We start from the raw sequence: 14537 nt of genomic DNA, 5'->3' as shown, positions 1-14537 counted from the left end.
GGAATCTCTCTGAAATAATTTTTTTATATAGCAAACTGGGAGATATAAATCTAAAATTTTCAACAAAATTCCATTTTAAAAAACCTGGGGTTTAGGGGACAGCAACAAATATTAATTTTTTAAAGAAATGGCTGTTTTTCCCTGTGAGTATGCATAAGTTATCATAAAAGACAAAGGACTTTCTTATAGCAAACACATTTCAGTTCCAGAAATTTAAGAACTGCTTTCCGATCAATCAGGAGATAAGAGTTCCCTTAAGGGCAACCAAGAGAAGCTAGGGTTATGTGAGGAATTTTTGCACATGTGTAGAGTTCAGCCTCCAGATTTCCTGAAACCAAGGTGTGATAACACCACATCAGTGACAATCCTGAGAGGTTTCAAGTTAAGATTCTCTGACCACTTAAAAAAAAAAAAATCAAACAAGAACTTCAAACTGTTTAAGCTAAAAAGTTCAACGTTGACTCAACAACTTAAAATGTGTCTTTTCAAGCCCCAAAATAGACAGGTAATCTCAATAAGAATGGTCCCAAAGAAATCTCAGGCATTATTCAACCACTGAGTCTCCAGAGGCTCTAAAACATCAATTAAGCAACATCCAAAGTTTTGAAAAGTGACATCAGGCCTCTTAATAGTGTGCTGTGGAATCTGTCTGTCCCAAATATACAACTTACTCCTTCACTGTCCCTATTTCCTTTCAGATGTTTGCAACTCCCGGTGAGCATCTGTTTCTTATGTCCATTAATAAGCCTCAAGGACAGACAGTCTGAATTCCAGGCACCAATTTGCATTCAGTGGCTTCTCACTTGAGCAGCTCTGTACAGTGGTTTTAGCCACAGCCACAGCAGGGTTCATTCATATGTGTTCTACAGCAAAAAGTGACAAATATGGTTGTCTTCGTTCAGACTCCTATAATAAAGTATTATAGACGGAGTGACTTACAAACAACAGCACTTTATTTCTTACGGTCATTGAGGCTGGAAATCAGAGATCAGGGTACCAGCATGGTAGGGTTCCATTGAGGACCCTCTTCTGGGTTACAAACTGCCAACTTGCGGTTAGATATTTATATGACGAAAAGGGAACTAAAGAGCTCTCTGTGGGCACAGTCCCACGCAAGAGGTCTCCACTCTCATGATCTAATTGCCTCCCAAAGGCCCTACCTCCTAATATCATCACACTGGGGGGGTTAGATTTCAACATATGAATTTGGGGGGAGCATATAAACATTCAGTCCAGAGCACTGGCCTACAAAAGAGATTTATTAGAATGCTTAAACTTATTATAACTAATATATCTGAAATGGTATTGAAATCCAATATTAACTAATTTATTCATTCTATTACACTTTATTTAATGATAGTTAATAACTCTCTTGACAACTATCAAAATATTGCCATGAGATAATAAAACAAATGTTTGAAAGTCAAAAAATAAAACAACTACAATATAACCATTTTTGCAGTAGGCAAAAACAGTTTATTATTTTCTAAATAATAGTTGTCATTTCCAGGAAGACAGCATTGAATCCAAGGTTTATCCTCCCTATTCTTCAGAAATGACACCTTGACATCTGTGCAGGCATGTAATTGGCTCATTGCAAGAATGAACAGTTGGACCAATTCCCCCATGATTTACTCGTTCTTTTCAAACCACGTCTGTGCGATAGGATACATGACCTACCTCATTCAGGAGCCAGTCCGACTCTTCTTTATAATGCCAGTAGAAGTTTTAGCCTTGACAGTGCTTTTTAAGACAGTGTTAATGTTCATAAGGTTGTTAGAGATTTAATGAAGAATTATATACACTTCAAAAACATGCTTTCCTATCCTTTGAAGTTTAAATTTAGGAACTACTGAGTCTGTTACATGCTCTGACCATTCAGGTGAGCAGTTAAAAATATTTGTAAAGTTCAATTATATCTTATCAGAATTTATGTGAATGTCTAACTAAATATCAACTCAGTAAATTAAATTTTCCTTTTAACGCTTCTTTATTAATTTAAAACAATGCAATTGGGTACCATTGCTATCAATCTAGCATGAACCAATGCTTCTCAATTACCGAATCTGGTGTTAATATACATGTATACAAGTAAACAAAAGTGAGATAATTAAACTGAAAAAAAAAAAAAGAAAGGATAAACTGTGGTCATCCTTACTTCAAGAGTCTGGCCTGAATTATCTAGGTATATAGTTGACAAAATCTTCATTGAGTATTGTGCTATGGAAGAATTACTTAGCTAGCAGAATCATAATCTAAATTTTCAGTTAATATAATTTTGGGCACATTTCTTCACTTTTTTAGTTTTTACTTTTAAAATATAAAAAGAATGCAGGGATGCTTGGATGGCTCAGTTGGTTTAGCGTCCAACTGTTGATTTTGGCTCAAGTCACGATCCCAGGGTAGTGGGATTGAGCCCCATTTCAAGCTCTGTGCCAAGCACGGAGCCTGCTTGAGATTCTCTGTCTGTCTCTCTCTCTCTTTCTGTCTCTTTCTGCCCCTTTCCTCTGCTCATGCTCTCTCTCTCTAAAATTAAAAAAAAAAAAAATCAAAAGTTAAAATAAATAAAATATAAAAAGAATGAGTTGGAGAAGTGCTGTGCTTCCTGACTGGATGGCATTCTGCCCCAGAAATATTGTTATTTCACAAATTTTTCAAATCTTAATCTTTATGTGCACTAAATCATCCCCAGCCATAATAAGTCTTATCTGCATATATTCACTAATTTTTCAAATATATACAGATGAAAATTAAATCTTTGAATGTCACTAAATTCATAAAACTTTTTCCACATTTTTTATTAAAACTTGCTGAAAAACAATAGTTATTATGTAGGTATCGTGGAAAAATATGCATGTTAAAAATGCTCAAAGAAGTTGGGAAACACTAAGCTAGGTTATTTCTAAAGCCTTTTCAGCTTTACATAAAGTTCTATTTCTTTAACATTAAGAAAGACTAACAATTTTCTTCCTTTTTTTCATCCCCCTCTTCCTTCTTTCCCTCCTTTTCTACCTTCCTCCCTCCCTCCCTCTCTTTCTCTGTTTCTATAAAAAAGACTATGCCAACTTATAATGAATGGGTACACTCTCTTATTTGATTTCCAAATACATCAGAAAAGAGCAGTCCTGGAAAATCTGCTATGGTCCTTTGAGTAACAGATCAACATATCCACAAATGCCATATAAATGGAAAATTCAAACAAAGCAAACTGAAACTGAGTGTCAGGTTGAGTGAAAGAAAATCCAGCTAAGAGACCATAAAACTATGAATGAATATTTGATAAGCCAAGATTTTTTTCCATAAAAGTGCTCTACTTTATTGAAAAGGAAAGTGTGTCAGGAAGAGAAATAGCTAAAGACCTAGAAAACATAAAATATGCCTTTATGATATCCACAAATATTCAGCATTTCTCCAAAAATACCAAGTAGCTAAAAAACACTGGTGTCAAAGCAACCATAATAGCAATAATCTGGGGAATGTAGAATTACATATCAAGTTAGAGGGAATTTGGGAAAGAAAACAAAGGTATTAGGACAAAAAATCAATTTAAATATCCTTCTGGAGGTACATCTGTCACTTTACTATTTATTCATATACTGTTTCTAAGGGTAAATGGCTTACATGCCAAATGTGTGCGTATACTGCAGCACAGCAAAATGGAAATTTGGGGAACAGCAAGGAACATGGTGTCAGATAACTCATAGATATCAGCACCCATAAAAGTCTCTTTATCCTCTAGACTACACTTTTTTATATGTAAAAGTTATCATCTACCTGTAATATAGTCTATATATTCTGTATTCCAAAGAAACCCCTTTGAAAGAAACCTGAAGAAAGGGAAAAAAATAATAAAAGTAAGTACATTTCTATTGTGAAATTCTTTATACCCCCCAAAATTAATTAATTAATTACCATATTACATTTAAAAAAAATGATGCTATAAGATTGCTGTCTAGAGAATGAACACAAAGATTCATAAGGCAGCTTTAACTTTCAAGAGCTTTCAAGATCAGAGAGACAAGAAATCATCATGAATGTAGGTAGCTAAGTACCTCCTATTGTCCCTAACAGGTTGGAGTCATTTAATCTGAAACTAAAAGGATGAAGAATGGATTATATTTTTAAATATTTATGAAGTCAAGTAATACAACAGTTACAAAAAGATATAAAGTTCTCTAAACAAGACTGGGGTAATCATTGTGAATTCAAGTTCATCTCCACTAGAGCTCATTACCACGTAATTCTAATGACTTTTGAAAAAACACTTATTGGCAATAAAATGAAAGCCTCAATATCTTAATCCCTTAATCAATCCTCCCACCTGTACTCTTCAACGTCTCCCTAAACATGTTACTCCGCATGGTTTATTCTAACCTGTTGAGGGCCACCGGAACCCTGGAACCTTCTCCCACACTCTGTATTGTTTTCCTTAAGTTAAAAGTTCAGGGCACTAAGAATTCTTCTCTTTATGATGATCATGATAGAAAAGATGACACTGTCCTTCTACCTCTGCGTACATCTACTGAATGACCTTCCCTGACCACATGATCCAAATCCTCCCCTGCTTATCCGTCTCTCAGTTTATATTTATGACTGCAGCTGTTATTCATTCAACATACATTTAGTGAGCACATATTATTGTTACAACTGGGGGTATACTTGTTTACCTGTTTAATGTTTGCCTTTTCCCACTAGATCGTATGAGATTTGAGCTGATTTTATTCCTTACCTGTAGGTGCCTGATAAATATTTATCAAACAAATAAATGAAAGAATGAATGAATCTCTGAATTAAGTTTTTTACCTTCACCTGAAGTCAGGTTTTGTAACTCCTCCTTTTTCTTTTCCTGCTTACGTGAATGGCGGGTAGGGAGGAAACTTGGATAACTTCATCCGGCACAAGACACCTTCCTCTCCTCCACACTTGCTTACTCCTGTGGCAGAGATGAAAGTCTTCTAAATTTCCAAACTTTCCTTTCCTTCACTAATAGTAAAGGATGTCAGACTTGCAAGGGGGGAAGTTTTCAAGTGTAATCCATGTCACTTGGATTCAAGAATCTTAGTTTAAATATATCTTCCTATTCTGCAGAAATGTGGAATCAATGTGACTTCAGCTGTAAGTATTCTTAATGAGACGGTGTGCACATGAGTCCAAAATTCAGACATCTGAATTTAGTGTCAGACACTCTAAATTTTGTTTTTTACTATCACACAGCTATATGCTCCTGTCAGTAACATCTTCCACGAATACAGTGACCACATGTCCCAATTTGCCTGGTAAACTTTTAATTTGCCCCAAACAGTGCCCACCTACACCTTGATATGTTGCATGTGACTATCACCTCATATCTATATGAAACTTATTTGTATATTTTTTTAAGTTTATTTTTTTGAGAGGGTGGCGAGAGGCAGAAAGAAATGGAGAGAGAGAACCCCAAGCAGGATCCACACTCAGCGTGGAGCCCAATGCAGGGCTTGAACTCAGGACCACAAGACCTCAATCTGGGCCCATACCAAGAGTCAGACACTTAACATATGGAGCCAGCCAGGCACCCTGAAATTTATTTTTTAATAGCCAGAAAAGAATATTTTCTTGCTCTGGTTTTTAAAAATATTACATTATACTTCTCCTCCAGTAGTCAGGCAAGTACATTATGTCCCTTTATGTGCCCACATCAGTCTCCTTTAGGGCAGATACCACGTTAGCACACATCAATTCACTTTAGGGCAGATACCACATTATAAAAGATACTGTATCCCAGTACCCAGTATTAGGAATTCAATACATGTTGACATCAATTAAGATTTTTCAAAAGCCTACAGATAGTAATTGTAGAATAAAATTTTACCTGAATGTTTTCTTATATAATGTTCACTATCTGACTGTCAGATATTGAAGATATAAATAGAAATAGGAACATGCATTTATTGTTCAAATGTTATCTGAAATTCATGTCAAAATTATTAGGATTTAAAATATTTTATAATTTTTCATCAAGTTGCTGCAACCTTTCTGAATTATGAAGCTACTTGCTCATTTGCTGAACTCCACAATTGCCATTTTTAGTGTGGTATTGAGGTGAGGCCTAAAAGAAATAAAAACATCCAAATAAAGTGGACATTATGACCATATTTCTTTCCAAAGAAACCTCAGAGATATTTTGTTGAGCCCATGGGATTCATAAAGCACACTTTTAAAATCAGAATTTCAATCAATAAATAGCTATAAAGCCCTAGATAAGGGTCAAAATGTTCAGAATCTACCAAAGGCAATCATAGCTCAAATATGGAGAAGGCTTTTGAGATTCCGAAAAAATGAAGGAGATTTGACTCATCTTATTTAATAACCAACATATGATGCAAATATAAGTGGACATTCTAAATCTATATTATTTTAAGGGGAAAAACTATTCATTTTTGAACCCCTGAGAATTTCAAATTCCTCCCTGGATTTATAAAAACTCAAAAGGAACACCATCTAGCTAAATATGAACTATTTGTCTGTCTTTTCTGTCTCACCTTTAACATTCTAGTTTCCAATTGCTGTTCTCAGTTGTCATAGCAACAAAGTTATTTTCAATAAGTTTTGGTAGAAAACCTGTTTAGAACACCTAATTTGTTATAAGTGGAACATGGTAAGTTGGCTATATGTATGACAGATTTTTCTATTTTTACAAAAATTATGGGATCATATTATTCCTGTAGACTACTACTTCTTAACCCTTTTATGACTTAAAACAACTCTTAAGGTTCATAGGCAATAAAAGGAATAACTTCAACTCAGACATGCCTGTAATTAATCCAAAGGGTTGACTGGGATTTAGGTTTTAGGCTCCCCAGCCTCAGTTCATCCAATTATCCCACCCACGATCGCCACACTCTTTCCCCTAAAATATAGAGTTCTTATATATTTATTACTATATGAATATATCTCATATATTTATTACTTTATGAAATGTTTCATGCTATCAATTGTCACAAATCACTCAGCTGTTTACATGTATCTATTTTGCCTCCACAGTTGGAAGCTAAGTTCATTGATAAACAGAACTATGTCTGGTACATCTTTTTTAACCCAACACCAACTTAAATTAAATGGACTTCATTTAATTTAAAAAAAGACCTTCAGGTGGAGGAGTTAAGACGGCAGAGCGGCATGGAGACTCTGAGCTTCTCTCATCCCTGAAACACATCTAGATCAGTGCCAAACCATTTTGAACACCTAGGAAATTGATCTGATGATTAACACAACAATCTGCATAACTTGAGCCACAGAACTTGGCAGGTACATGGCACAGAGAGATGAACAGGGGAGAGAAAAGCCTCCATCCACTACCCACCTCTACCCTTTCTGTGTCCAAGTTGTCCACCTGGCAGGTGGCACCTCCCTCCAGAGTTTTATCTCATATGGAATTATGTTTCAAAACCCCACACTTCAGAGACCCCTGTGGCTTGAACGCATACTGATAGAGAAAAAAAGCCACAGAGGGTAGGGAGCCATTTTTGCAGAGAGAGGGCAGAGAAAGAGAAAGGAGGAGAGTGTGGTGTATCAGGATCATTCAAGAAAAACACTCCTCCGAAAGTAGCTGGAGAGAAAGGAAGAGAAAGAGACAGAAAGGGTGAAAACACTCACAGGGGACTCAACAAGAAATTTGTTCCCCACAACCATTGACAGGAAGAAAGGAGAGAGTTTTGATACCATGAGGACTCTATGAAGAGTGGAGTGCAGAGCCTAAAGTTCAGAGCTCAGTGCTTGCTGGTGCTCTGGTGAAGAAGTAGGGTGAATCCCCAAAGGCAGGCAGCAGGGTGAGAGGGTCCATGTGCCACATGGAGAGAAGAAGTTCCCCTGCTGAGAGAGCATTTGGTAGAGGCCATACAATCTCCCCTCAGGCAAAGGTCCCAGGAACCCCAGAGAGCAGCCATGTTTGCTAGTATTGGGACAAAGATGCCAGAGTATGGTGAAACCTGCCTCCAGCTGTGTTTTATGATTTTCTATAATCTCTGAACTTCTGCCACTGCGCAATCACACGAATGTTTTCTGGGGCAAGCTGGCCCCCGACCATTGCTCAGTGACACCCTCCCCCAGAGAGTTGGCATGGGTCCAAGCTGCAGAGGTTTCTGAAGTGTGGGGTTTTGAAACACAACTCTATCTGAGATAAAACTCTGGGGCTGGGAGAGGTGCCACCTGGCAGGTGGACAGCTTGGACATGGACAGGGTAGAAGCAGAAAGTGGACAGATGCCTGAGACAAAGGAGGGGCTTGATTGTGGGACAGTGAGAGAGCGAAGTTCCTGTACCAGGGACTCAGGAGCTGGGTGAAGCCATTTCCACCTCTCTTGTGCACCCCAGGGAGCTAAGCAGCACCTGCTTAGTGGGGAGTGGAGCTGTTACACCAAGCCCCAACCAACTGCACCCTCAAAGCACATCCCCTAGAAGACCAGAACAATACACTCCACCTATTTAGTGTACAGACTATAGAGGGCTTCATAGTTTCAGTTCTAGGGGAAACTGGATGTAACTTCATTCGAGTTTCATTCTGTTTGCTGGTTCATTTATTTGTTCATTTATTTTGCTTCTGTTTTTGCCTAAATTTTTTTCTTTTTTCTTTCTTTTCTCCCTCTTTCTTGGACACAGAAAGACAAAAAAATTATTACTCTTTTTTTTTACTTTATTTTTAAATTTTTAAAATTCTATTTCACTTTATTTTTTATTATATATTTTTTTTAATTTCTAAAGTTTTTCTGTTTTTTTTTCTTTCCTTTCCCTTTTTTCTCTATTCTATAAAGCTTCTTTCAACAAGCAGACCAAAACACACCTAGGATCTAGCTTCCTTTATTTGATTTTTGTTTTGTTTTAATTTTTTTATTTTAATTTTTTAATTTTATTAATTTTTTCTTCCTCCAAAATGACAAAACAAAGGAATTCACCCCAAAAGAAAGAACAGGAGGTAATGACAGCCAGTGACTCAGTTAGCAAAGATATACACAAGATGACTGAACTAGAATTTAGAACCACGATGATAAGAATATTAGCTGGGGTTGAAAACAGCATAGAATCCCTTTATGCAGAGATAAAAGAAATAAAATCTAGTCAGGACAAAATTTAAAATGCTATAACGGAGATGCATTCTCGAATGGATGCCATGGCGGCAAGTATGGACAAAGAGCAGGAAATCAGTTGTATAGAAGATAAAATTATGGAGAATAATGAAGCAGAAAAAAGGAGGGAAACAAAGGCAAAAGATTGAAATATAAGACTTAGAGAACTCAGTGACTTATTAAAAAGGATTAACATCTAAATCATAGGAGTCCCAGAAGATAAAGAGAGAGAAAAAGAGGAAGGTTTATGTGAGCAAATTATAGCAGAAAACTTTCCAAATCTGGGGAAGGACAGGACATCAAAATCCAAGAAGCACACAGAACACCCATTAGATTCAACAAAAACCGACCATAACAAGGCATCTCATAGTCAAATTCACAAAATACAGAGACAAGGAAAGAATTATGAAAGCAGCAAGGAAAAAAGTCCCTAACTTATAGGGGAAGACAGATCAGGTCTGCAGCAGACCTACCCACAGAAACTTGGCAAGCCAGAAAGGAGTGGCAGGATATATTCAATGTGCTAAATCGGAAAAATATGCAGCCAAAGAATTCTTTATCCAACAAGGCTGTCATTCAAAATAGAAGGAGAGATAAAGGGTTTCCCAGACAAACAAAAACTAAAGGAGTTCATGAACACTAAACCAACCCTGTGAGAAATTTTATGGGGGATTCTTTGAGTAGAGAAAAGACAAAACAAAACAAAAAAGACCAAAAACAACAAAGACTAGAAAGGATCGGAGAACACCACTAGAAACACCAACTCTACAGTCAACACAGTGGCACTACATTCATATCTTTCAGTACTCACTCTAAATGTCAATGGACTAAATGCTTCAATAAAAAGACATAGGGTATCAGAATGGATAAGAAATTATAAGACTCATCTGTATTCTGCTTACAAGAGGCTCGTTTTAGACCTAAAGACAACTGCAGATTGAAAGTAAGGGGATGGAGAAACATCTATCATGGTAATGATCATCAAAAGAAAGCTGGAGTAGCCATACTTATATCAGACAAACTAGATTTTAAAATAAAGACTGTAACAAGAGATGAAGAAGAGCATTATATCATAATGAAAGGGTCTATCCACCAAGAAGATCTAACAATTGTAAATATTTATGCCCCCAACATGAGAGAACCCAAATATATAAATCAGTTAATCACAAACATAAAGGAGCTCATTGACAATAATACCATAATAGTAGGGGACTTCAACACTCCACTTACAGCAATGGACAGACAGATCATGTAAGCAGAAAATCAACAAGGAAACAATGGCTTTGAATGACACACTGAACCAGATGGACTTAACAGATATATTAAGAATATTTCATCCTAAAGCAGCAGAATACACTTTCTTCTCAAGTGCACATAGGACATTCTCCAGAATTGATCACATAGTAGGTCACAACCAGCCCTCAATAAGTCAAAAAGATTGAGATCATACTTTGCATATTTTCAGACCACAATGCTATGAAACTCAAAATCAACCACAAGAAAAAAAAATTGGAAATACCATGAATATTTCAAGATTAAAGAGCATCCGACTAAAGAATGATGGGTTAACCAAGAAATTAAAGAGGAAATTAAAAAGTACATGAAAGGCAATGAAAATGAAAACACAATAGCTCAAAACCTCTGGGATGCAGCAAAGGCAGTCATAAGAGGGAAGTTTGTAACAATCCAGGCCTTCCCAAAGAAGGAAGGAAGGTCTCAAATACACAACCTAACTTTTCACCTAAAAGATGTAAAATAACAGCAAATAAATCCCAAAACCAGCAGAAAAAAGGAAATAAAGACTAGAGCAGAAAATCAATGATATGGAAATCAATGACACAGGAGAACAGATCAGTGAAACCAGGAGCTGGTTCGTTGAAAGAATTAACAAAATTGATAAGTCCCCCAAGAAAAAGGAAAGGACCTAAATAAATAAAATCATGAATGAAAAGAAGAGATATCAAAACCAACACTGCAAAAATACAAACAATAATAAAAGAATATTATGAAAAATTATATGCCAACAAATTGCACAATCTGGAAGAAATGGACAAATTCCTAGAAACATAAACTACCAAACTTGAAACAGGAAGAAATAGAAAATTTGAACAGTCCCATAACCAGTAAAGAATGAATCAGTAATCAAAAATCTCCTAAGAAACCAGAGTCCAGGGCTGGATGGCTTTCCAGGGGAATTCTACCAACATTTAAAGAAGACTTAACACTTGTTCTTTTGAAGCTGTTCCAAAAAATAGAAATGGAAGGAAAACTCCCAAACTCATTCTACGAGGCCAGCATTACCTTAATTCACAAACCATACAAACATCCCACTATAAAGAAGAACTACAGGCCAATTTCCCTGATGAACATGGATGCACAAATCCTCAAAAAGATACTAGCAAACCAAATCCAATAATACATTAAAAGAATTACTCACCACGATCAAGTGGGATTTATTCTTGGGATGCAGGGCTAGGTCAATATGTGCAAATCAATCAATACATAGATTATATTAATAAAAGAAAGGATAAGAACCACATGATCCTCTCAATAGATGCAGAGAAAACATTTGGCAAATACACTATCTTTCTTGATAAAAACCCTCAAGAAAGTGGGAATAGAATGATCATACCTCAAGATCATAAAGACCATATATGAAAGTCCCACAGCTAATATAATCTTCAATGGGGAAAAAATTAGAGCTTTCCCCCTAAGGTCAGGAACATGACAGAGCTGTCCACTCTCACCACTGTTATTAAACATAGTATTGGAAGTCCTAGCCTCAGCAATCAGACAACAAAAAGAAATGAAAGGCATCCAATCAGCCAGGAGGAAGTCAAACTTTCACCCTTCACAGATGACATGAAACTCCATGAAACCCAAAAGACTCCACCAAAAAACTACTAGCTGTAATTACAGAGCTGTAATCATCAAGATAGTATGGTATTGGCACAAAAATAGACACATAGATCAATGGAACAGAATAAAAAACCCAGAAATGGACCCACAAACGTATGGCCAACTAATCTTTGACAAAGAAGGGAAAAATATCCAATGGAATAAAGACAATCTCTTTAGCAAATGGTGTTGGGAAAACTGGACAGTAACATGCAGAAGAATTAACCTGGACCACTTTCTTATACCATACACAAAAATAAACTCAAAATAGATGAAAAACCAAAGTGTAAGACAGGAAGTCATCAAAATCCTAGAGGAGAAAACAGGCAACAACCTCTTTGACGTCAGCTGCAGCAACTTCTTACCTGACATGTCTCTGGAGACAAGGGAAATAAAAGCAAAAATGAACTATTGGAGCCTCATCAAAATAAAAAGCTTCTGCACAGCGAAGGAAACAATCAACAAAACTAAAAGGCAACTGACAGAATGGGAGAAAATATTTGCAAATGACATATCAGATAAAGGGTTAGTAGCCAAGATCTGTAAAGAACTTACGAAATTCAACACCCCAAAAAACCAAATAATCCAGTGAAGAAATGGGCAAAAGACATAGACACTTTTCCAAAGAAGACATCCAGATGGCTAACAGACACATTGAAAAAATGCTCAATATCACTCATCATCAGGGAAATACAAATCAAATCCACATTGAGATACCACCTCACACCTGTCAAAATGGCTAAAATTAACACCTCAGGAAACAGGTGTTGGCAAGGATGCAGAGAACGGGGAGCCCTTTTGCACGGCTGGTGGGAATGCAAACTGGTGCAGCCACTATGGAAAACAGTATGGAGGTTCCTCAAATAGAACTATCATATGACCCACCAATTACACTACTAAGTATTTATCCAAAGGATACAGGAGTGCTGATTCAAATGGCACATGCACCCCAATATTTATAGCAGCACTATCAACAATAGCCAAAGTATGAAAAGAGCCCAAATGTCCATCAACTGATAAATGGATAAAGAAGATGTGGTAGGTATATACAATGCAATATTACTTAGTGATCAAAAATAATGAAATCTTGCCATTTGCAACAACGTGGATGGAACTAGAGGGTATTATGCCAAGCGAAATCAGTCAGAGAAAGACAAATATCATATGATTTCACTCATATGTGGAATTTAAGAAACAAAACAGATGAACATAAGGGAAGAGAAGCAAAAATAATATGAAAACAGAGAGGAATACAAACCATAAGAGGCTCTTAAATATAGAGAACAAACTGAGGGTTGCTGGAGGGATTGTGGGTGGGGGATGGGCTAAATGGGCAAGGAGCATTAAGGAGGACACTTGTTGGGATGAGCACTGGGTGTTATATGTAAGTGATGAATCACTAAATCCAATCCTGAGATCATTATTACACTGTATATTAACTGACTTGGATTTAAATTTTAAAAAATAATAACAATAAAAAATAAAGGACAAATAAAAATTTTCAAACAAAAAAAGCCTTCAGAGCAGAACTCACATTCCAGACACTTAGTGCCTTCCAATGAGACACGTTGTTAATTCACTTTATACCCATATAATATGTATGGAAACCCTGTGGGGAATGAAAGATGAAATGTATTGTTCCCTGGCTTTTCTTCTTTTTTAATATATTTTTTAAGTTTATTTATTCATTTTGAGAGAGAGAGAGAGAGAGAGAGAGAGAGAGAACAAGCGGGGGGAGGGGCAGAGAAAGAGGGAGAGAATCTCAAACAGGCCTCATGCTGTCAGTACAGAGCCCAATGTGGGGCTTGAACTCATGAACCATGAGATTATGACCTGAGCCGAAACCAAGAGTAGGGTGCTCTCAACCAACTGAGCCACCAGGTGCCCCTCCCTGACTTTTCTTTTAATTGTATTATCTTCTCTTAACCCAAATATTGCATAAATGTTATAAAAATCCCTTAGTTCATGAGTTGTCCATCAAGAGACTTTAGCATACTCTCAAAATGTGCACATAAAGAAAGCTGTGCAAAGGGGCTAAAAGGTCAAGAAACAATTACAAAAACAGGTGTTTCTTCCCTGCTTAACCATCAGCTATGCTGTCTTGAGATTTCATGACCAGACAAGGAAAAGAAAATATTCTACACTCCCATTTTTCCCCCACGCACCTAAGAAGTCACCTGATAATCCTTCTACAAACAGGTTTACCTAAGCAGGTAACCCACTGTGGAGAATAAATATCTACATTTATATGGCAAATGCCCACCCTCACTCACAGGGCAACTCTGACAGCAATCACAAAGTTAAAGTAGAGTGTTTGAATGAGGACACATCAATTTTCACACAAAGTAGCTTATTTGTTGTCTTTAAAGTTTAAAAAAATAAGGTGTGATTTGCTTTCCTGCCCTTATATTAATGCTCACAATTAACCAATAGCTTAGAGCATAGTAAATCTCTTTCTTTATTCCAGCATTTTAAAAAGTTAAGCTCTATTGATTCATTTTATAAATAATATAATTTGGAATATCATCCTTCAATATATCACC

General features: G+C 36.5%; 1 protein-coding gene across 6 annotated transcripts in view; it reads right to left on the bottom strand.

Annotated features, from left to right (window-relative positions):
• The window catches only part of CHODL (chondrolectin), a 574497-nt gene that overhangs the window by 32491 nt on the left and 527469 nt on the right, over positions 1-14537 (bottom strand). For 5 of the 6 annotated variants that reach the window (XM_047875558.1, XM_047875561.1, XM_047875556.1 and 2 more), the window contains one exon: positions 4804-4933. The exons of the other annotated variant lie outside the window; for it this stretch is intronic. The gene's annotated coding sequence lies outside the window, so the exon portion shown is untranslated. The remainder of the gene's footprint in view (positions 1-4803; positions 4934-14537) is intronic. 6 annotated transcript variants of the gene reach the window in all.

The sequence above is a fragment of the Prionailurus viverrinus genome, chromosome C2, assembly GCF_022837055.1.
Source record: "Prionailurus viverrinus isolate Anna chromosome C2, UM_Priviv_1.0, whole genome shotgun sequence".
Classification (NCBI taxonomy): Eukaryota; Metazoa; Chordata; class Mammalia; order Carnivora; family Felidae; genus Prionailurus; species Prionailurus viverrinus.
Note: the sequence above shows the minus strand (reverse complement) of the source record. Positions and strands in the feature narration are given on the sequence as shown.